The 25,423-nt window shown below is 38.1% G+C and overlaps 1 long non-coding RNA gene across 1 annotated transcript in view; it reads left to right on the top strand.

The window, feature by feature from the left end:
- The window catches only part of LOC125096339 (uncharacterized), a 43,905-nt gene that overhangs the window by 4,472 nt on the left and 14,010 nt on the right, over positions 1-25,423 (top strand). Inside the window, exon 2 of the long non-coding RNA XR_007126142.1 lies at positions 3,752-3,841. This is a non-coding gene — a long non-coding RNA (uncharacterized LOC125096339). The remainder of the gene's footprint in view (positions 1-3,751; positions 3,842-25,423) is intronic.

Raw genomic sequence — 25,423 nt, 5'->3', positions numbered from 1 at the left:
GCCCCTACTGTTTGAGTCTTACAGGGGCATTTATATATTTTTAAATGTTCACCATCTGTCCTTGCACTGAAATTTTTCTAGTCATGATTTGATTTTATGAAATTTATCCTCTAGCAAATTCCTCAAAAAATGGCTAAAAAAGAAAAAGGGCACATGATTCCCTAAAATTATGTAAATTTATTTTTCTATATGCTTGATATTTGAAGGACAGTTTAGCTGGATATAAAATACTTGTTTTACAATTCCTTTCACTAAGCTTTTAAAAATTTTTGTTTTATTGTTGCATGGCTTTGTATGTTGGTTTTGAAATGTCTGCTGTTGGTCTAATTCTTTTGTCTTTGTAAGTTATTTGATATTTCTGCCTAGAGACCTTGATGGTTTATACATGTCTTTGAAATCTAATGAGTTTTACTAGAATATGTCTTAAGAGTTTAATCACTCTGGATTAATTTTTTCTGGTACCCAGTGAACTCTCTGAATGTATAGATATAAGTCTTTTTCATTCTCTAAAGTGATCTTGAATTATAGTTTAAAATATAATCTCTTTTGGGGCACTGGGGTGACTCAATCAGTAAAGCGTCCAACTCCTGATTTCAGCTTAGGTCATGATCACAGGGTCATGAGAATGAGCCTCATGTTGGGCTCTGTTCTCAGCAGGGAGTCTGCTTGGGATTCTCTCTCTCTTCCTCTGCTCCATTCCCTATCCCCTTGCTCTTGTGCTCTCTCATTCTCTCAAAAAAAAAAAAAAAATTAAAATATTAGCCCTGCTTTATTGTTTTTTTCTTCAAGGTCTCTGTTAACATGAAAATTATTCCCTTTTTGCCTGTCTTTCAAATCTAATTCTCTCCCTCTGGTCCTTTTTATGGCTTTATTCAAGCCATTTTCATTCTCTCCAGGGTTTTCTCACTCTCTTTCAATACTATTTATTAAATTATTTGAATCTATTCTCCCTTGGGCAACTTGTAATTTATTCTTCATTTTACCTTTTTCTTCTATTTTTTTTCCTAAATGCAATCAAGCTTTTCCTTTATTCCAATTTTGTTCATTTTATTTTTAACTTTTTGTACTTCTAATTTAAAACAGTTTCTCATATTTCCAAATCGTTGTATGAAGATACTCAGTTCTGCTTGATATGTGAACTTTTTACAGTTTTCTTCTTTATAGTTTCCTTCTTATTTTTGGTTGTCTTATCAGAGGAGAATTTGCCTCAGTTGATAGGCATGAAATTTCATTTCTTTGTTTTCACTATATTTCTATATGGACTTTACTTTCCATTTGTTCATATTTATGGAATTGGGGTGTTTTAGAGATTCTCGGCTTAATGGCATCATTTCTTTTCTTCTTCTTTATTTTTTTAGGGTTTTATCTATTTATTTGACAGAGAGAGAGAGAGAGAACAAGCAGAGGAAGCAGGAGAGGCAGAGGGGGAAGCAGCCTCCCTGCTGAGCAGAGAGCCCAATGCAAAGCTTGATCCCAGGACCCTGGGATCATTGTCTGAGCTGAAGGCAGACACTTAACCAACTAAGCCACCCAGGCACCTCTTAATGGCATCATTTCATATTGGTATATCAAAGCTCAGGTACTTTGACAGTTTTGGGGGTGTGTTTTTATGGGGTAAAGAGGGCCGCGAGTCCTTTGCCTTTATGTTTTTCCTTTATCTTGCAGAAACATAAGATTTCTCTTTTTTCTTGTTTTTCCCTTTTCTTTTTTCCCTCTTCCCTCTTGTACTTCCAAAAGGGATTTTTTTCCCTTCCCTTTTCATATTTCTTTTTTTCCCCAGAGCTATGAGCTTCAAGGATTGCCGTTTTAAATCCTGCCTGTCCCTTAAAAGATTTTTTAAAAATTTATTTGACAGAAAGAGATCACAAATAGGCAGAGAGGCAGGCAGTGGGGCAGGGGGAGGGGAGGAAGCAGGCTCCCTACTGAGCAGAGAGCCCAATGCAGGGCTTGATCCCAGGACCCTGGGATCACGACCTGACCAGAAGGCAGAGGCTTTAACCCACTGATCCACCCAGGCGCCCCCTACCGGTCCCTTTAAATCACCATACTTCAAGATTCCTTCCCTAATTTCTCCAGTTTTGAATAATGTATTGTTACAGAAGGGCACCAGGCATTTGTTTTAATAAGGTATGACAAGACTCACAGATGCAGAAACGACTGTCATGAAGACCTTTTTTATATCCATGCTCAACCCTGGATGCTTTTTTTTAGTATTTCCAGGCTTAGAGTGGACTTAGTCTTTCTAGTCGTAGGATAATTCAAACTTAGGATTCTTCACTAATTTCCCTATTTTGCCTTCCTTGTAGTTCTGAGTCTGCTTTTGCTCACCCAAGAGCCTCATGGCAACAAAGTTGGGGTGATAGTAGGAGAAGCTGCATTCTGGGATTTGACTATTCTTTGTTTATTCATAATTATTTTTGAAGTTTGGACATTGTCTATCTCCAGGTTGTGCTGAAATATGATTTGCATATAAATTTACTTTTGCTTTCTGATGTTTGTACTGTTTGAGGGAGGCTACATGAGGGGGAAGGTGGTGATGTTGACACCATTGTCTGAACCTAACAAGAGGACCATCAACTTCATTTTTGTTGAAAAGTATGACAGACACTGAGAGTTGCCTACTAGTTTCCACTTTTCTCTCATTCTTACCTGCTACCAAAAACTTGATTTGCAGTGAAAGAAGTAAATACCTAATTGTGTTGTTGGGTACTTTTGTGTCTTATTCAACTTTTATGCTCCTGTGGCCAAGTGACAATTTAGTCAAAGAGATACAAACAGAAATCTACTGGTTGGGTTTTGCAGGAAAGCCTGTACCTCAGTAGAAATGGTTAGACTCACCTGAAAATGCCTTCTTCCCTTTTCCCTTTCCTCTTTTTAATTCCTGGAACTCAGACAAGATGTCTGGAGTGGCAGCAGCTATCTTATGACCATAGGATAAAAGCCAAAACCTAAGGATGTTGAAATTGATAAATAGAAGAAGCCTGAGTATTTGAGGAACTGCATGAGCCCTGGATTGCCTATCCCCAGATTTCCGGTTATGGAAGAAATTTAAGCCCTTTTCTTGTTTAAGGCACTATTTTGTCAAGTCTCTGTTCACAGTTCTATAAACCCTGACTGATCAATACCTTGATTTATTGAGGCATTTTCTCCTTTTCAGGAGGGGTGAAGAGATGATCATTTTCACAGGTCACCATGTCAAGGGTCAAAATAACCTGCTGTATATGCTTTCTTTGTGCACGAGTTATATGTTAAGAGACTCAAGATTTACACCATCAGAAGAGTGTAGATAGATAATAAACATCCCCACAGGTACATTTCTTCAGGTACCTGTGAACTTTTCTTTGTTTTATATTTCCCTTTGACAATAATCCCACCTATCAGTTATAAATAAGCAAGGGTTAAATGCCTATAAAAACAAGTAACTAGCCAACTTACTTATTAATTTATTTATCTGTAGGTCATGATCTGAAATACAAATTTGCTTAGTCAGGCATCAGATGGGTTGTAATGTACCAGTGAGGAGTGTGTGAGTGGGACATGAGCATGCCAGGTGTGGGAGTAGGTGCACCACAGTGTGATACACACATGCTAATTTGGGAAAACAGGAGTAGGGGAGCAGAAAGAAAGTTACAGCAGGTAGAGAGGGCTTCCAGTAGGAAAACCCAGAGAAAATATCAAATAGAAATTGAAAATAAAGTAGGAAAATGCTTGAGTTAAATAAAAGATTGTCTCTTTTGTTTGTTATGACAAGGTAGATTTATATTCCCTAAAACAACTCCTTATACGTCGGAAGTGCCCAATCATTATTTTTGAGTGGAGGACTGAATCAATAAGCTTTGAGGTAAGGAATAATTAGATTTCAAATGGACTACGTAATCTTAAACTATCTAAATATTTTATGCCTGCTTTCTCCATTTTGAATATATTGTTATAAAAGTAAACCCAGGATTTGTTTTACTCAGGTATGGTAAGACATACATATGCAGAAATGACTGTCATGTTTTTATAGCCACATAAACACAGGAGGCACGGCACAGCATGTAGGGCCACAAGAGAAAGTACCAGGGTTGGTCAGGAGGCAGGGGGAGCAGGGGAAACTGCGGCCAGGGACATTTATTGTGGTGTCTGCGGGAAGGAATAGAAGAGACAAGAGTAAGCCAGTTTAAGATAGGCTAGATTGAATATTTTCAGCAGGCTCTGGGGCATAGAGTCTGTCCTAAGTTGTCTGAGGGGTGGCCCTGGCATGATTAAGGCAAGAGTGATTAGGGAAATAGTGGCCTGGGGTATAAGAGCCTGAAAAAGGCTGGAAGTAAGGGCTGTGTATTGGATGACTGTTCATGAAAGGGGAGTTGTTTGCTGCCTTCAGGGTCAGCAAAGCCCCAGATATAAAGATTCAAATACAGACACCAGAAAACATGGTTTTTATATACATTATGTACATTAATACATTTATATACATTTTTTCAGTTTCCTCAATTTCCTTTTATTGGTAGATACAAGCTCATTCACAAGGTAACTTTATATTCTGTAGTGCTCTCTACTAAGTATATAAATGAAAATCTACATACAATCAGATACTAATAAAACTTCTGGTATTGGGCTGTCTGCCTTGTGAGCCCTCAATAAATAAGGTTTAATGAATGCTATAGAGACTTTCAATAAAATATTAAATGCAACCAGTGACAGCCCAGTTAACCAGTGGTGAAACTAGGAATTGACCCTATGCTTCTTGCTTCCTAATGCATTTGTGTTATCCAAGAAGATCATGCTTTGACCAAAGTAAAAGTCTATGCAGCTGCTCTTGAGAATATCTAAATAGTAAACTTTAGATAAAAATCATCTCACTTGTGGTCAGAAATCAGGAGCCTATTCAAAAGAACTGACTCTGGGAAACTCAAGGGACATTCCAGGAAGAATTTTCTCCACTCTGCCTTTTTTTTTTTTTTTTAATGTTCAATGCTTCATTAGTGACTATAACACTCAGTACTCATCATATCACGTGCTCTCTTTAATGCCCATCACCCAGTTACCCCATCCCCCCACCCACCTCCCTTTCCGCAGCCCTCAGTGTGTTTCCTGGAGTCAGGAGTCTCATATGGTTTGTCTTCCGCAGTGATTCTGCCTTTTGGACTTGCAGTGTCCTGTTGAATTATTTCCCAAAGATGAATCATGGCAAGTGTGATTGAAATCTAGACAGTTGTTAGTCTCCTAAGCATCAATAATAACTGCAAGCCAACCACTGCCTGAGCAATTAGCAAAATCCCAACACCCTGAGCTATTGGTCTCTCTACATTTTGGCAATAAATAAATTTAATAGGCCCAAAGAAAACTTCAGGGTCATATCATTATTAGTTCCCAGATATGCTACTTACATCTGTACTTCCTAGAACAACAAAACAGTAATTATCTGTGAGTCATCCACCTTGTGATTCCATTCTGTGATTATTATTTTTCTCCAACTAAATAAACCGTATACATCTTCACAATGTAATTGAACTCAAGTAGCCTGCTCATGCTGCTTAGCTACAGGCAAAAACATAGGTATTAGTGTATCTAAAATGTTACTTTAATAATTATTTTAGTTTCTCATCATACTCTCACCTCATAGGAAATTGTGGTTTCATTGGATGGTTGTTCTGCAGGCTGTGGGCAGATGTCAGCCAACCCTGGTGAAGATTGCTTCCTTGACTGGCAACCAGTCAGGCTAATGTCATTTGTAATTCCAGCAGAACTTTGAAGAAAGCTTAAAATCCCTACTTTAGTAGTAGCAGAACTCTTGGTTTATATCCCTACAGACAGCTTTTACCCCATTAGTTGAGTTACAAAACACCATTCCAGTTATAAACCATTTAAGTATATATAACTAGCATGATCAAAATTACTAGATTTATTTCTATAAATATAGAATCAAGCAAAAACATGCATAAAATGGATATTAATGATGTATTGCTCATCTTTTTTTTTTTTTTAAAGAACAGTAGTAAGAAGCTTTCTCTTAGCAGGGATAATTCTATATTGCATGGATGTTGTTTTTGTTTATTTAGCTTTTGCTTTTAAAAGAACAAAAGACTCATGTTAGGAATAAGTACAGAAATTATCAAAATCTATAGAATTGTGAAGCCTTATGGCATTTTATAAAGCACTTTCACATTAATTATTTCATTGTGACTTACAGAAATCCTCTGAGGGAAATGGGGCAGGTATTACAGTTTCTATTCTAGAGTTGAAAAAAAACTTACTTAAAAGTAAAAGCACTTTGCCTGTCCTTAGAAACATGAAAAATTAATAGTAGAGCCAGAGTCAAACCTAGAACTTTTAAGCACAAGAATGTGTTTCTTGTTGTTGGTTTTTTTAATTAATTAAATTTTAATTAAACACCCTGACTTAAAGAATTAATTCTCCACTCAGAAAAAAAGTATACCTATTCTCTTTCTGCACCAACTCCCACTCTCACCAACCCATTGTCAGCATCTTTCTTTAATGACCTATTACTTTAATCTCTAAAAACATCCATCCAGTGGTACCTGGGGAGCTTACTTAGTTAAGTGTCTGACTCTTGATTGCGGCTCAGGTCTTGATCTCAGGATCGTGAGATGGAGCTTGGCATGGAGCTCCAGGCTCAGCACAGAGTCTACACAGAGTCAGCACAGAGTCTACAGATTCTCTCCATCTACCCCCCTCAAAGCACACACACAAGCTTGTTCTTGCTCTCTCTCTCTCTCTCTCTCTCTCCACCCTCTCAAATAAATAAAATCTTTAAGAATAAATAAATAAAAACATCCATCCATTTTGGCCTTAACCTATCACCAACTTATATGGCCATCTACTCAACTATTATGAGCTCGATTAGATGAATACATTGATTTATCAGTCAAAAATCACTCCTGTTATTTCCAATCAATCTGTTAAAGCACTACTAAGAAATTCTGGCCTCTTTCAAGCACATGGAACCTCGGCCTTCACCCCCAGTTTCCATTATTTTCTCTAGTTGCCCAGAATGATTACCAGATTCCACAATAAGCGGAACTTGCATGCAGGATCAAAACATCATCATCTCTGTATCTCATTCCTTCGTATTCCTGCTAGATGGAAACCTAAGTCATTAGACTCACCAGTAATCTAGCTGGCTAATTCTACTAAAGGGTTTATGATTGACGTTAGTTTGAAAATACCCTCTTCCCTGTAAAAGGGTTGCTGTTTAACAAAAAGCCTTCAATAACTTACTGCAAAAGGATTGCATAAGTCAGGCAGGGCTAGAGGAAGAGCTTGTTAGGTATTTTCTTAACGTGTGATTCTACCACTGTCATCAGGAGGCTCAATAAAGTATTTTAGTTAAAAAAAAAATAGAAATTCTGAAAACAATGTGGAGATTCCTTAAGAAATTAAAAACAGAGCTACCCTATGACCCTGCAACTGCACTACTGGATATTTACCCCAAAGATACTGATGTAGTGAAGAGAAGGGCCCCAATGTTCATAGCAGCAATGGCCACAGTGGCTAAACTGTGGAAAGAACCAAGATGCCCTTCAACAGACAAATGGATAAAGAAGATATGGTCCATATATACAACGGAGTATTATGCCTCCATCAGAAAGGATGAATACCCCACTTTTGTATCAACATGGATGGGACTGGAGGAGATTATGCTGAGTAAAATAAGTCAAGCAGAGAGAGTCAATTATCATATGTTCTCACTTACTTGTGGAGCATAAGGAATAACACGGAAGACATTGGGAGATGGAGAGGAGAAGTGAGTTGGGGGAAATTGGAGGGGGAGACAAATCAGGAGAGACTGTGGACTCTGAGAAACAGAGAGTTTTGGAGGGAGTGGGTTGGGGGGGGTGGGTGAACATGGCGGTGGGTATTAAGAGGGCACGTATTGCATGGAGCACTGGGTGTGGTGCATAAACAATGAATTTGGAACACTGAAAAAAAATTTAGAAAACAAAAACAAAGAAATTCTGAAATCCACTGTTCTAAAATAAAGTTGCCTTATTGTACCTAAGGACAATGTTAAGCCCTGAAGAGAGAAGGATGGAAACAAACTGGAGTGGATTTAATGGGGACAACAAAGTTTCTAATAAAAGCAAAGTGATGTTTAGACACAAACTATAAGGGTACAGAGAAAGAAAACTATTTATTGACTACCTACTGTCTTTAAAGTGTTTGGGTATCATAAAGAAACCACACTTCATACTGAATTTGTATCAAAAACAAGCTAGACTTACTTCTTTACTCCAAACACTAAAGCTGCTAGAAGGAAAATAGATTCAATGCTTTTTTCTCCCACTTTACAACATGTATGGAGTACAAACAAACAAAAATCTGCAAACAAAATCCATCCCCTAATTTTAATTCTGTGATGAAATTTACAACGTAAAGGAAGAGTTAGACATAAATCTCAGGAGTTCCACTATTTCCTACCAAAGATGTATTTAGTGATTTCCGCAATTCTCTCAAGTTAGAGGTTAAAGGTTCCCCAACAGTAATTTAAAGATAGTCTTAGTAAAACAAATTAACGAGAGGAAGTTAGTCATTTGAAATATAAAACAAAGGATAATTACATTAGGCTTATTGAAAACTGGCTCTTGGTTTTGTTTGTTTCCTTTTTGGCTCAAAGTAAGGCCACTGACTGCAAATCATTTGTACAAATAAAATACAACAGGTCCAGAGACAGCTTTCTCTCTCTGCAAGATTCCTTATCTTTAGATGTTTCCTTATTCCCTAGTCCGGGCCAAAAAAGAGCTTAGATTGTTTTTATGATATCTAGTAAATAAGAGACTAAGCTTTAATTCTACACATACATTGTTTCATGTAATTCTCATAATAATTCAAAAACTTTACACGTATTGTCTTTTTTATTGTCATTGAGGAGATATAGACTCAGAAACATGAAGAGACCTGTGGAAGGTCAGACTATCAGTAAAAGTCACATCCAGAAATCAAACCCAATCTATATCTCCACAACCTCCACTAATTTCCCCATTATACAACTTCCCAGAAAGACCAGGAAATGATCCTCTACCTTGGAAAACACAGATGAATATCTTTTCACCTTCTTCGTACATGAAGACCAAGTTAGGTAAAACTAAATATAAGCTCGGCTATGTAAATGAGAAATATAATGGAGTGAAATGAGCTCTTCCTATTAGTGAGAATAGCAAAGAGCAACCAAAGTGAAACCACTGGAAATAAATCAGATTGACTTTGAATGACTGGATGTGAGACACAATATCAATGTGGGGAAAACGTGAACACTGCTGTCTAAGGAGCTGTGCATTTAATAAAATGCCATCTAAAGAAATAGAATATTAAAGCTGCTACTGGGGACAGGTTATCTCCTTAAAGCAGAGAGCCCCAGGTGTGGAAATCTGCTGGCTCCTGCAACCATGGCTGGGAGATGGTGCTGCAGGCTCAGTGGCAACAGTGTCCCAAAGCTGTGGGTCAGGGGCTACAGAAGTTCCACATATGGTCCAAAGTCCAGGAAATTCTGATAGGAGCCTGTGGTGGCTCCCATACTTTTTTAGCCTATGGGGTAGCAACTCATGGGGAGGGGCTGGTTGAGTGTAGTGACAAAACCCCCATCTCCAGAAGGCCACTGGACTCTTGTTTGTAAAGCCTTCTCTGCTTGTTGTTAGAACACTTCCCAAGTGAAACTATTCCTGTAGTTTATCCATAGATTGGTGAGGCAAGCAGTAGAGTTGATTAGGCAATGGGTTTTCATAAGGTAGAGCAAGCTGAAATTTTAAAATTTTATTTCAAAATAATTTTACACCGAAAAGTTACAAAAATAGTGCAGAGAGTTACCATATATAACTTAACCCACCTTGCCATAATGTTAACATCTTACATAACCACAGTACAATGATCAGAACCAGGAGATTAATACTGTTACAGTACTATGCATGAAACTATAACTATTACTTGAATATAATAATAGGTCTTCATAATGTCCTTTTTCTGGTCCAGGATCCAGTCTAGCATACCACATTGCATGTGGTTTTCATTTCTTCTTAGTCTTCTCCAATCTGTGATAGTTCCTCAGTATTTATTTGTCTTTCATGACCTTGGCACACTTTTTTTTAAAGATTTTGTTTATTTATTTGTTTATTTATTTATTTATTTATTTAAGGGGGACAGGAGAGCACAGAGGGAGCTTGAGAGGGAGAAGCAGACTCCTGCTGAGCAGAGAGTCCAATGTGGGCCTCAATCCCAGAACTCTGAGATCACAACCTTAGCCAAAGACAGCAGCTTAACCCACTGAGCCATCCAGGGGCCCCACTGACACTTTAAAAAAACATTTATTCATTTATTTGGAAAGAGAGAAAGTGAGTGGAAGGAGGGACAAAGGGAGAGGGAATCTCTAGCAGACTCCATACTGAGCTCGGAGCATGTGACACTCAGCTAGATCCCATGACCATTGAGATCATGACCTGAGCCAAAACCAAAAATTGGACACTCAACTGACTGAGCCACCCAGGTGTCCCATGATCTTGAAACTTTTGAAGGTTATGGTCAGTTATATCATTTTGGGTTTGTCTGATATTTTCTTACAACTAGATTGAAGTAAATCATTTTTGGCACAAATACTAGAGAAGTGTGTCCTTTTCAGTGCATCATATGAGGAGGTGTGTAATGATAAATGTTATTGTTGATATTCACCTTGACACTTGATTAGGGAAGTATCTTCTGGGTTTCTCCACTGTAAACTTACTATATTTCCTTAGAAACTAATAAATATTTATCTTGTGGACAAATACTTTGACACTATGCAAATATCTTGTTTCTCATCAGATTTTCTTCCACCAATTAATATCCATCAGAGAATCTTGCTTACAACGATTACTCCTGTAGTGTTTATGTAACACTACAACATAGAAAACAGGATTTTCTTTTTCCTTCATTTCTTTTAAATTTATTAATTGGGATTCTTTAAAGTTATCTCTTATTTATTTATTCATTCAATAATTTATGTATATATGGACTCATAGATATTTAACTACAAGTTGTAATGAAGTATTGTCATTCATCTTATTGCTCAAATTAGTACTTCTTTTGCCATTGATTGGCTTCTGTGCCCTTTTAACACGTTTCTTACTTGAATTTTATGGTCTATTTCTTTCCAACATGTGTTTCAAAATGCGATAGCCATTAAATCTCATCTGTCCTGACCAACAAATTGGCTTCTCAAGAGTAAGTAGATGGGAGCCCCTTAACGTTACAGTATCTCAGATTCATCATATTTGGGGGTCCCACCTCTTGAGATTCTGATTTAGCAGGTCCCATGTAGGGATTCAATCTGGAATTTATAAAAAATTCATTAAGTAATGATTCTAAAGCTAACCATGTTTGGAAGTCCTATTCTATAGATTATAGGAGTATATTTCTTATTGGTCCCTAGCTGTGCTCCTAAAAAGTACAGACCAGCAGCACTGGCATCACCTGGGAGCATGTTAAAAATGAAAGTTCCTGGGGTGCCTAGGTGGCTCAGTTAAGTGTCCGAACTCTTGATTTGGGCTCAGGTCATGATCTTAGGGTCCTGGGATTGAGCCCCACGTTGGGTTTCTCACTCAACGAGGAGTTTGCTTGAGGATTCGTTTTCTCCCTCTCCCACTATCTCTACCCCTGCTCACATGCTTTCTCTCTCCCTCTCTCTCAAATAAATAAATAAACCTTAAAAAAAAAAAAAAAAAAAAGAGGGGCGCCTGGGTGGCTCAGTGGGTTAAGCCGCTGCCTTTGGCTCAGGTCATGATCTCAGGGTCCTGGGATCGAGTCCCGCATCGGGCTCTCTGCTCAGCAAGAAGCCTGCTTCCCTCTCTCTCTCTGCCTGCCTCTCTGTCTACTTGTGATCTCTCTCTGTCAAATAAATAAATAAAATCTTTAAAAAAAAAAAAAAAGAAAGAAAGTTCTTGGACCCCTATCAGACCTAAGGAAGCCGACTCTCTGGGGTGGGGCCTAGGCACCAGCATTTAAATGAGCTCTTCAGAAAATTCTTATGCACACTGAAATGTGAGAAGCTCTGCAAATATACTTTGTTATAGCTGGTAAAAATCACAGGCAGATAAACACCAGTCATCCTTCTGGCCTAAACCCTACCTGAAGCAATTACTCCCAGTTGATTTGTTTTGTTTTGTTTTGTTTTCCTAGAAGGTACCTAAAGATTCTCATAATCCAGTCTGTTATTTTTCCTGGGTATCATCCAAATTGTTCCAAACATATGACTAGCTGCTTCTATAAAGCTGTCAAATTAGAGAGGAAAAAGTGGATTCTTGTTTGCAAAGAGTGAAACACACATTCCAACACCGAGCACCACTTCCTCTTTCTCTTGTCTTCTAGTCTTATAGTGTCCTTCTCATACAAGAAACAAAGCTGAAAAAAAAAAATGTAGTGTTTATGAGAATTAAGTCGTCATTTAATTTAAACATTTTTTTGTATAATGAGAATCACTCTCTGACAGACCTATATAAGAAGTCTTAAAAAAAGAAAAAAGAAGTCTTCTTTCCTATTATGTCTTAATTTGTCAATTGTGTACATTATCAGGTATCCATGGCAAATCCTGTAATAAATTATAATAATCCAGTTGGGGCAGTATACACCGTGCAATTATGCTATTTTATTTTGTATTTTAAAATTAGGTGTTATTTGCTTCATTATTAAAGGTACACACTTAGAAAGGAAAGGATACTACTGGGTATTTTGGCCAAGTTTACCCACAATAGCCTGATTCATCTGTCCATAGCCTACCTTCTTCTAGTAGTACATTATACAGCACCTAAAATAGATGTCTAGATATATTAAGAACTCAGTAAAACATTAAAAATATTTAACTTAATTTAGGTCTTATTTTGTGATGTGTACAGTGCTAAGCCTTTCAAATATTTATCACAGCATTTATCAGTGCTATGCCTTTCAGGAAGGAAAAGGGACTGATTTGCATATTTGCAGATCTCCATGGCAGAAATATTCCAACCATGGCTAATTTCAGGCTACCCAATGGCTCAACAAGTGGCCTAGAAAAATCCTGAAAATTTAACAATTGATCAAGATAATATGAGCTGACTCTGGTACACCACTGCATGCAATCTTCACAGCAAGACTATGGAGTAGTGGGGCGCCTGGGTGGTTCAGTGGGTTAAAGCCTCTGCCTTCAGCTCAGGTCATGATCCCAGGGTCCTGGGATCGAGCCCCACATCGGGCTCTCACCTCAGCAGGGAACCTGCCTCCTCCTCTCTCTCTCTCTGCCTGCCTCTCTGCCTACTTGTGATCTCTGTCTGCCAAATAAATAAATAAAATCTTTTAAAAAAAAGACTATGGAGTAGTAGCAGAACTATTGTTTTATTATTAGTGTGTCCATTTTGCAGATGAGAGAACCAAGAGAATAAGGAAGCTAAGTAACTTATTCAGAGTCAGGCAGTAAATGGTAAATCTAGGATGCAAACCTGGGGCTCTGTGAGGTTAAAGCTAGCATTGCATTAAACTAACCGATGGCAAATTCCATTAGCAAAAGTGGAGTAAGATGGAGAGTTATTACAATTCCTGTGTGAATATTCCCAGATAAACCAAAACCATTCTAGATTTTGGCTTTTTTCCCATTGGAACATGAAGCCATTGCTCCCTTGTGGTGTGACCTAAAGTCTTTTCTTTCTTAGGTTCAGTGTGTGTTTATCCTGGGACTGAGAGTTGAATTCATTGAAGAGCTTGCTTTTTTTTTTTTAATTAGTTTCAGAGGTAGAATTTAGTGACTTATCAGTTGCATATAACACTCAGTGCTCATTACATCAAGTGCCCTCTTAATGCCCATCACCCAATTATCCCATCTCCCCGCTTTGCCTTCCCTTCAGCAACCTTCACTTTGTTTCCTAGAGGTCAGCATCTCTTATGGTTTGCCTCCCTCTCAATTTTCATCTTATTTTACTTTTCCTTCCTTCCCCCAATGTTGATCTGTTTTGTTTCTTAAATTCCACATATGAGTGAAATCATACGGTATTTGTCTTTCTCTGACTTATTTTGCATAGCATAATACCTTCTAGTTCCATCCACATTGTTGCAAATGGTAAAATTTCATTCTTTTTGATGTTTGAGTAATATTACATTTTATATATCTACATCACATCTTTATCTATTCATCTGTCAATGGACATCTGTGTTCTTTCCATATTTTGGCTATTGTGGACATTGCTCTTATAAACATTGAGGTGCATGTGCCCCTTCAAATCACTATGCTTGTATCTTTTAGATAAATACATAGTAGTGCAATTGATGGGTCACAGGGTAGCTCCATTTTAAACTTTTTGAGGAACTTCCATACTGTTTTCCATAGTGGCTGCACCAGCTTGCATTCCCACCAACAGTGTAAGACGGTTCCCTTTCTCTGCAACCTCTCTATCATCTGTCATTTCCTGAGTAGTTAATTTTAGCCATTCTGACTATTGTGAGGTGGTATCTCACTGTGGTTTTGATTTATATTTCCCTGATGCCAAGTGATGTTGTACATTTTTCATGTGTCTGTCAGCCATTTGTATGTCTTCCTTGGAGAAATGTCTGTTCCTGTCTTCTGCCCATTTCTTGACCGGATTTTTTGTTTCTTGGATGTCGAGTTTAATAAGTTCTTTATAGATTTTGGATATTAGCCCTTTATCTGATATGTTATTTGCAAATATCTTCTCCCATTCTTTAAGTTGCCCTTTAGTTTTGTTGACTATTTCCTTTGTTGTGCAAAACTTTTTTTATCTTTATGAAGTCCCAATAGTTCATTTTTGCCTTTGTTTCCCTTGCCTTTGGAATCATGTCTAGCAGGAAGTTGCTGCAGCCGAGGTCAAAGAGGTTGCTGCCTGTGTTCTCCTACAGGATTTTGATGGATTCCTATCACATAATTAGGTCTTTCACCCATTTTGAGTTTATTTTGTGTATGGTGTAAGAAAAATGGTCCCGTTTCATTCTTCTGCTTGTGGCTGTCCAGTTTTCTCAACACCATTTGTTGAAGAGACTGCCTTTTTTTCCATTGGATATTCTTTCCTGCTTTGTCAAATATTAGTTGACCGTAGACTTGAGGGTCCATTTCTGGGTTCTCTATTCTGTTCCGTTGATCTGTATGTCCTTTTTGTGTCAGTATTATACTGTCTTGATGATTACAGTTTTGTAATATGGCCTGAAATCTGGAATTGTGATGCTTCTGACTTTGGTTTTCTCTTTCAACATTCCTTTGGCTATTTGGTGTCTTTTTTTGGTTCCATACAAATTTTTAAGATGGTTTGTTCCAGCTCTATGAAAAATGCTATGGTATTTTGAAAGGGATTGCATTGAATGTGTAGATTGCTTTGGGTAGCATAGATATTTTAACAATATTTGTTCTTCCAATCCATGAGCATGGGACACTTTTCCATTTCTTTGTCTCCTCTTCAATTTCTTTCATAAATGTTCTACAGTTTTCTGAGTACAGATTCTTGGCCTCTTTGGTAGATTTATTCCCAGGTATCTTATGGGTTTTGTTGTAATTATAAAGGGGATCAATTCCTTGATTTCTCTTTCTTCTGTCTCATTTTTAGTGTATAGAAATGCAACTGATTTCTCTGCATTGATTTTATATCCTGCAACTTTGTTGAATTCCTGTATTAGTTCTAGCAATTTTGGGTGGAGTCTTTTGGGTTTTCTATGTAGAGTATCTACTCTTATGCAAACAGTGGAGTTTGACTTCTTCTTTGCCGATATGGATGCCTTCCAGTTTTGGTAGTTTATATGTTTCTAGGAATGTATCCATTTTGAAGAGTTTGCTTTTTACTTGAAAGTTTGCCTATAATCCCTATGGGCAAATATTTCCTTAGGGAATAATAATAATAATGATCATCATCATAATAAAAATGAGAATTGCAGTTGTCATTGATTGGATGCCTACAATGTGCCAGACACTCTACATTCTACACTCTACACTCGGGCACTCTACACTCATTTCCATTGCATTTCATTCTCACGACTTCTCTGTAAGGTAGGCACTATTATTGCCATTTTACATGTGGAGAAACTATAGTACAGAGGAAGTTAATGCATCCCCCCCCCCCAAAATCACATAGTTAATAACCATCAGGTCCAAGGTTGAAGAAACATGCATGTTTTTTGAGCCTAAACTCTTATTAATCATGATGTTATTCCCTTTTGCCCCTAGATACTCCATGCCAAGGCACTGGCTGATCTTTTATTCCAGCAGCCCAACTCCATGTTATAGTCCTTGAAGTACTTTTCTGATATATTTTAAATGCTCTCTTCCCACCTATCCATGGTTTGCTCCCTTTGTCTTACCTAAAGCAGGTGTTCACTGTGAACAGAAGAGCTGGCATGCTTCCTCATTACCCCAGGACTGCTCTTCAAATTCACCTACAAACCCCCCATGCTGTTTTCTATTAACCATTATTCATAGAGGGCACTCATAGAACTCAGTAATGTTAACTGAAGGTTCAAATTTCATATAATGGGGTGGGACACAAGTCACTGTGGGTGACTAGCCCACCTATAAGAATTGAGAGGCATGGAGTAACAATGCCAATGAAGTCTACACACTACTCATCTAAATATTTAGAATTATAAATCAAGCCAGTAAGCTGTTAAAAAAGAATATACTCTGTCTTCATAGTGCTTTAGGGGGTCAGTTTTTAATATGAGAATTATTGAATTCTTCCAAGTTTCTCATAGTAGAACAGGGAAAACTGGCCCCTCACCAAAAGGCTGCCCATTTTCTTCCCACCCTCCAGCTCTCTCCTTAAACACATGATTGTGGACCCCACCCCCAGACCACACATCCAAGCTTAGCCCCCTCCCCAGCAAAGAGGCCCTATAGACACTCCTTGGCTCTAGGGGTACATACCCTGAAACTGTAGCCCACACCAGGAAGGTAGCCCGAAGAAGGAGGCCTATGTTGGCCTTGGATGTGAGTTCAGAGCTGTCAGGCAAGTAATTCCAAGACTCAGGCACCAAGGGAGGCCCTGAGTCTGAAGTGGAGCCTGAGCACAGCCTGCACAGCATAGGTCTCAGGGTCAAGTTGCCTCTTGCATCCATCTAGTCAGTACTGATGGTAGGAGCTTTTGAATATGCTCTTCCTGGGGCCACTTTGACCCTTTGACCATTAATTTTGAATGATTCCAGTATTTGACAAAGAGATGAAGCAAAGTGAGGTAGCAATTCAGTATTTATAAAAATTGCCATCATTATGAGCTAAAATTCACCTTTCCAGCCCCTAATGTCAACAAGACCAATGTGAAAATTAATGCAGATTAATCTAATTTGGCTAATTGCTTATAATAAGCATTATGACATTCCAAAAAGAACTTCATTTTAAATGAGTAGACGGCTCCTCAACACTTTTTTACATACAATCTGACTTACTTAGTGCTGGTCCTTCCAAAGCTCCTCTCTTGAATATGTAAATTATTTGAGTAATTTTCTTTATTTTAGTTCACTTGAGTGTAAAAGCAGATGATCTCCTAAGATTAAAGGTTTGATCCTTAAATTTTCTAAGCCTCAGCAGCAGAACAACTGAATAAAGCCAGTAAGTACCTTGACACAGACAAGGAGTGCCCATGGTTGGGGGTTCAGAGCACGGACACACCTGAAACCAAGACTGGTTCCTGTGTGGGGAGGTCTCAAAGAAGCAACCAGGCTCAGCTCACACTGCCCTCTGGCATGGAAATTCTCCAGCTTTTTTATGCATCAGACTCACCTGGAGGGCTTGTCAAAAATGCAACAGAGTGCTGGGCCCCACCCCGAGAGCTTCTGATTCAGTAGAAGTCGGGGGAAGGAGCCTCTGAATCTGCAGGTCTAACAAGCTCCCAGAGGACCCCACTTTGAGAACCAATGCTCTAGAGGTTTTTTTTGCATGCATGTACTGTATTCACACCATTATTTCGGTCTATCATTGCTTCTCCTCCCACTTACTTAGTTACATAACTGATAGCCCATCCTCCTACCAAGTAACCATATAGGAGATTAAAATCAACTAGATAAGCAATTTGCACCCGAAAAAGAAAACGTTACAACTACATACAGTTTATCGAGTTAATGGCCAATTTTAAAGGTTTGAATGATAATACCATCTTTCTTCTTATCCTTTTCTGCTATAAAGAAAATCCTGGACACTCCCTTCAGCCTTGTATTCCTCCTCGACAGCAGCACCCCCCAGAGATGGGAACTCATGTCCAAAATACTGACTTTTGGGGCACCTGGGTGGCTCAGTGGGTTAAGCTGCTGCCTTCGGCTCAGGTCATGATCTCAGGGTCCTGGGATCGAGCCCCGCATGGGGCTCTCTGCTCAGCAGGGAGCCTGCTTCCTCCTCTCTCTCTGCCTGCCTCTCTGCCTGCTTGTGATCTCTCTCTGTCAAATAAATAAATAAAATCTTTAAAAAAAAAATACTGACTTTTGTAATCAACCTAAATAACCCGAACACCTCTAACTCCTCCAGATTTGTTCCTTGTGATGTCACCTAAACTCTTTCTGCTTCTATTTTTAAAAGTTATAACTCTAACAAATAGTTACTTCTCTGTGTAAAGGACCAGCACCTATGTAACCGGCTGTGAGAAGAAAGCCACATGTTATAAGCATAGGCCCCTGGTATTTCAGCAAAGATCTCTAAACAAACCAAGTGAAGCTGAAAGCTGCCACCTGTTAAATTCCTAAAGGACTGTTTGCTATTAACCATTGTTCATAGATGGCACTCATAGAACTCAATAATGTTAACTGAAGGTTCAAATTTCATATAATGGGGTGGGACACAAGTCACTGTGGGTGACTAGGCCACCTATAAGCCCACACTCCTTGGTAGCTAGGGAGACAGTATGCGCGCCCCACCAATTGGATGTCTCCACCTGGCCCGACTCATCCCTGCATCCGGGCTCTGTTATCTCTACCTGACCTGACCTACCCTTGTATTTGGGCTCTGTTATCTGGGACTAGTGGACTGTATTTTACTGGTTTCCTGGACTTGCTTTTAAGTAGGTTCCCCTGAGGTGGGGACAGGGTCAGTTTAAGTTTTACTGCATAAACAACAAAATCACTGTTTAACTGGATGGACTCGCTCTAGCTAAAAAGGCCCTTACAGCTATAACTTTACTAAAATGTTTAAATTTTCCAGTAAGTAACTTTTGCCCCCTTCAAGGGGGAGGAAATCCCAAAAGGATCAATTATAAAGATAAAACAAATTTTCTGGTAGTGGTTCATGGCCTCTATCATATTGTACATTTTGCTATATTTCTCAAGCTTTCTGGTTTGCTCACTGGTGTCCACAAAACATCGCTGCCCTCCTCAATCAAATTCCACACATTTGTTCTTCTTCTTCTTATTGATTGTGCTGAGGCAAATGTCCTCACTGACTCAGCTTCCATTGAAGGCCATATCCTGTTTATGACCAAAGCCACGGTGATCATGTGATACCTGATATGTCTCCGCTAAAACACACATAAAGGCTGACATCCCTCAGGGCACATGTCTGATGAAAGGACCAGAGCCCTCATTCATTTTGCTGATTTTTTAAAGGATTTTGGTCTAGCAATATTTCACTTGCACAGCTTTTCATACAGATTTTTCAAGCTAAATTATTTTTATTTTAAACAAAAATCTATTTTTTCCAATGCAGCATGTTTAAGTTAGCATCACTTACTTTGCAAATGAAAATATTTATGTATGATTTACTAACTAAAATTCATACCATATTTTGTGCTTTTTCTGTTAGATGCTTTTAATTGTAAAGAATAGGGAACTCTGGGGACTTCTGGGTGGCTCAGTCGGTTAAGAATCTGCCTTTGGCCCAGGTCATGATTCCAGGGTCCTGTGATTGAGTCCCTCATCGTGTACCTTGCTCAGCTGGGAGCCTGTTTCTCCCTCTGCCTGCTGCTCCCCCTGCTTGTACTCTCTATCTCTCTCTCCCTGACAAGTAAATAAATAAAATCTTTAAAAATATATATCCTAGCCAAAAAAAAAAAAAAAATAGAGAACTCTGGTTGTCTCAGATTAAGGAATTTTATTGTAAGTCTTCTTGCCCAAATAAGGAAACAGGGATCTCATAGCTAGGACACATGAGGACCCAGAAAAATCAAGTTCCAAAACCTCATAGAAGAATAAGATATCAGCCAGCCCTGAGGGGACTGGACACATGAGCCATTCAGAATACAGGTGGCTCCTAGATCCATGTAATTATGCAGCCCTCTCCATGGCTGGCTACATAATTTGCAGGTGCAAACTGAAAATGTGGAGTCTTTAGATCAAAAAGCAAGGAAACTGCCATTCTAGGTCCTAAGATATAAAGCTTTTTCCTTTCTTTTGCTGTCTCTCTCTCTCTCAAATTGTCATGAATTTTTTTTAATATGTTATTTAAAATCATTCTAAGTAAAGCATCAGCATGGTTTTTACCATTCATCTTTATATGATGCGATGTCAGTTTTGAATGTAAATATAAGAGCATTTAACTCATAGTGCAATCATCAAACTTGCACAATTCCTATTTTGTAGTTCCTATGGGCATATATACTGCATTCTTACCAGAGCAGTGAACATGCCACGCAAAACTAATTCAGTTGTTTTTATTTCACTTCTTCATTTGTGCACATCCTACCAACAGCCTCTACCTTTAGCCTCCCGATGAGCAGGGAAGGACTGAAAGACAAAGGACTGGGTTGTCTTTGCTTTCCTTTCCTTCCATGTCATCATTTTCAGTGAAAGTGGTTGCCCATCATGGGGAAGCAACATGAATAAGAAGGGATATGGTAGGTTTCCCCACTCATTTATGTTTCTTAAAACAAATTGCATTCTTGGTACCTGGGTGGCTCAGTCAATTGAGCACACCAGACCCTTGATTTCAGCTCAGGTCATGATCTCAGGGTCATGAGATGGAGCTGCACATAGGGCTTTGCACTCAGCACCAAGTCTGCTTGTCCCTCTCCTTCTGCTCTTCCCTGTCCCTCTTAAATAAATACATAAAATCTTCTTTAAAAAAAAAACAAAAACCCACACGTTGCATTCTTTGTGCTTTCAAAACAATTCTGGTTCTGATGGTAAGTGTGGCCCTTTGTGGGTGTGAGTGCCCTGCTTACTCAGCCTTAAACATACCACAGTACCTGGTACTTGCTCTGAGTCTCTGCACTCCCAAGCATCACAGATCCATAGGCTTCTGTGCTCCTGGGACTCTGTGAACATGGTATATAATGAGGCTATAAGGAGTGGCAGACATGCTTACTGAGGCTATCTCAATAATAAAAGTAATGAAAATTTCAAGACAGAGACAACAGAACATTAAATCAAGTGCTGAACTGTGTTCATGGTCACATGTTCATGGAGCTGGTTTTGGTCCATCACTAGCAGAAAACATGTTCGCCATGTGGCCCAGCTGTGTCTGCTCCTACTGCTCTTGCTGCTGCCACCTACTATCTTGTTCTCTATTTGGGTTCTCAAATTGTCCTAACTTCAGCTAATTCATGGACTTTCATGGCCCCTTCTCTGTATGTCTTCTAATTTCTTCACCTGGTCCCAACTGACCCCTTCTCTTCACATTGCCACCTAAAACTACTCCAAGAGAGAGGCTCAGATGATCCTTTTCTGGGTTTTATGCCAGCCCACCCCTTAAATGGGACAGAGGGACTGGGATGGAGGTGTGAGCAGGGAGAGAAAGAGGAAAGAAATGAAGGCACATGAATTGAATTCAGGAACTTGAAATTATTTCCTTTGCCCTCAGATAATGTCTTTTCAATCTCTAAGTGAATGAGTACAGAAAGTAACTGAAATGACAATGGGTAATTGAAAGGAGAAGTACAGTTTTATAGACACATTACAGCTAAAAACCAAATGGTTGCTCAAAGGTTTATTGAAGAGATTTAAGTATGAATATTTTCTAGTTTCATGCTACATATCATACCACAAGTTCTTTTGTGGATAAAAACCATTATATAGACTTTGCCTATACAATTAATTTTATTAAAGAAATAATATTGTCTGCATGTTAATATTTCTTCTGGATTCAATTAATACTTTTCAAAAATAGTTTTTTTTTCTTTCCACTGACTTCATAGGAGGGAAAATTTATATCTTTGGATGTGTGGGAGAAAAACACAAAAGGGCAATTAAATATTGGTTTTGCTTTATTATTTATTTATTTATTTTTATTTATGGTATGTAGTAATGGATAATAGCTCCCAAGGCAATCTATGCATGATTATGAAATGCCATTTTCTTTGTGAATTCATTTTTTAATAAAAATGCCATGTCTGACCATTGCAGAAGTCCGTGGTGTTTCCTTTTTGAGACCATGCTTGGAATGTTGGTTGCTCATCAATTCTTTGCATGACTGTTTCTTTCTTTCTTTTTTTTTTTTTAAGATTTTATTTATTTGACAGACAGAGATCACAAATAGGCAGAGAGGCAGGCAGAGAGAGAGGAGGAAGCAGGCTCCCTGCTGAGCAGAGAGCCCGATGTGGGGCTCTATCTCAGGACCCTGGGATCGTGACCTGAGCCAAAGGCAGAGGCTTAACCCACTGAGCCACCCAGGCGCCTCACGCATGACTGTTTCTATCCAATTAACAATTATGAAAATAAACCAATGCTATGGAATTCTTGTCTTTACCATAATGTTCATTTTATCTGCCCTCCCCCCACCCCATTTTTTAAAAAATAAATTCAGGCTGTCGATGTAGAAGTAGAAAATGGAACAAATCAGAATGGGAGCACCAACTTATGTATTTACTTAATTAAAATTTAATTACATTAAACTAATTAAACTTAAATGCATAAAACCAGAGAAGTGAATTAAAATGGGGGAAAACCAAAAAATATTTATGGATACAATTTCAAAGTTTCCTAAAAATAGTAAAGAATTCCCTGGACCAAATAGTACCAACATTTATTCATTTTTTGAGAAGAGAATACATTTGAAAGGAGTTACGGTTTATCTAGCATGGGGTCACCTGAGAGTGTTTGGTAGACATTGAAAGAACGAACATTCAATGAAGAGAAGTTGGCAGAGTAAATAGTAGTAAATGATCTGTGTGAGGGCTCAGGGGTAAGAGTGTGTATGTTCCAGTATGGACATGAGGAACCATTTGCTTAGATACTGTGCTCCAGAACGGGTACCAAACCACTGACAAGAAGCCACTCTGGAATTGGTCCACGTGAGGACCAAGAAATATTTGTAAAAACCAGAACACCTACCATTCCTTGAACTCATCTGGTAAGGCTGCCATGCATGGAAATCATTAAAGTCAGGTCTATTTTCAGATTCATTCAACTATCTTAGACTATTTTTTTCTCATCAGTGTTACTTCGGCCCTATCATCGACTATCATAAAGTATCATAGAAACAGCTACTCTATTGTAAATTGAGACAGATTCTGGGGAACTTGAAGTCTGGAGTAGGAAGGAGATTTACTTTTTACTGTTTGCCCCTTGACACACTTTGGCTTTTATCTTACATGCATTGTTATTGTTTTAAATTAAAAAAAGGAAGACTGTGGTTGGAGGACACTGCAGTATGCTTTCTGTAGAAGATAGAAATGTAGTAATTCTTTGTACAATTAAATATTGCCATGAAATATATGTAGCTTATAAAATCTACCCTGTTGCTATAGAAATGGGTATAATATAAATGCTCAGACACATACTAGATTTACATATTGAACAATGCAGTGATATTGTAGACATAAGCACAGATCACAGAAATTTTAATATGTTTGATGTAACAGTCATGCAAATCTGTATTTGCCAAAGGAGTTTTATGGAAAATGATTAGGCTATGCTTGCTTTTTGTGGGGAAAGAGGACACAGAGGGTTCCCTAAAAAATCATTTTCAACTGAATAAAGTTGACATTTGGATAGGAGTTTTTCGTGGAATGTAGTTACAATGACTGTCTTCATTATAATGCACTAGCACACTAGTTATTTTATACAAAGGGGAGAAAAGACGTTCTTAGAGTTTTTGTCAATTATATTTTGTTTTTGAAAAGAATAAGAAAACTTCTTTTTTCTTTTTTCTTTTTTAAAAGATTTTATTTATTTATTTGACAAAGAGAGACACAGTGAGAGAGAGAACACAAGGAGGAGGAATGGGAGAGGGAAAAGCAGGCTTACCACTAAGCAGGGAGCCCAAGGCAGGGTTTGATCCCAGGACCCTGAGATCACGACCTGAACCGAAGGCAGACACCCAACGACTCAGTCACCCAGGAGTCCCTATTTTTTGTCTTTTAAAGAACAGATTGCTTTTATTGTAGAAATAGATATGGTTAAGAAATTTTTACACCTGAACATGAACAAGGAAGTACGTTCAAAGTCATTGCAGTACTGTCATACATGTAAAAATTTAAAATCTGTAACACAATACTTCATGTTACTTTGGAATCCAGTGTTATGTAATGAAAGTAGAAAAAATATGGACTGGTGACACTCCAAATTCAAGAGTAGTTATCTCCGAGGAGGTTGAGATTTGAAAATGGAAAGAGAAAAACAGGGAACTTTAGCTTTGTAATAATAATTTGTTATTAAGTAAAAATAAATTAAACTGATCAGTAAAATAGAAAATTTATTATTGATTTATTATTAAAAAGAAAAGAAGAACTAGAATTGAAGCAAATACAAAATGCCAGCATTTATTCATTTGGGAGCTCAGCTTATGAGAATTTGTTATTTTATCTATTATACTTGTCAAAAACTTCATTTAAAGGGCACCTAGGTGGCTCAGTGGGTTAAAGCCTCTGCCTTTGGCTCAGGTCATGATCCCAGCGTCCTGGGATCGAGCCCTACATCAGGCTCTCTGCTCAGTGGGGAACCTGCTTCCTCCTTTCTCTCTGCCTGCTTGTGATCTCTGTCAAATAAATAAAATCTTTAAAAAAACAAAACAAAACTTCATTTAAAAAACTACAAGCAAAACAAGAAAATAGACTTGCTCTGTCTATGAAAAATGTAGAAATGCCCACTTATTATCAATTATTAGAATAAGTAGTGCATGTAATAATTTGGAAAGTGAATGAGTACTTCTAAATGGTGGTAAGTTTTGATTTTGATCAGTTGGAGATTTCAAGAGAGTAAGCAAAAGAAAACAAAAGGTAAAGAAAATCCACAGGTAAAAAATGTTAAATAAAAATATATGCTTTATTATTTTTTTAATGGGAAACCATCTATGGTTCAATGTAGCACTATTTTATATATCACTAAGGGTCAAGATGGAGGTGAATATTGCCAATATGGCTGCTAGATGTCATTGATCTAAAGATGAATCCTGATTCCAAAGATGTTCAAATATGAAGCAAAACAAAACAAAATACATCTTAGAATTGGTAAAATGCAATAAGATGGTGTTCTAGATCTTCCATCTCAAATTAACGTAACAAAGAATGCATTGGACTTTTGTTGGAAAAACTTATTAAAACTAGTTAAAAGTCTTTAATGAGTGGGGCCCGGATGGCTC

Source organism: Lutra lutra, chromosome 3, assembly GCF_902655055.1.
Source record: "Lutra lutra chromosome 3, mLutLut1.2, whole genome shotgun sequence".
Classification (NCBI taxonomy): Eukaryota; Metazoa; Chordata; class Mammalia; order Carnivora; family Mustelidae; genus Lutra; species Lutra lutra.
The sequence above is the reverse complement of the archived record's forward strand: the minus strand, read 5'-3'. Positions and strand labels throughout refer to the sequence as shown.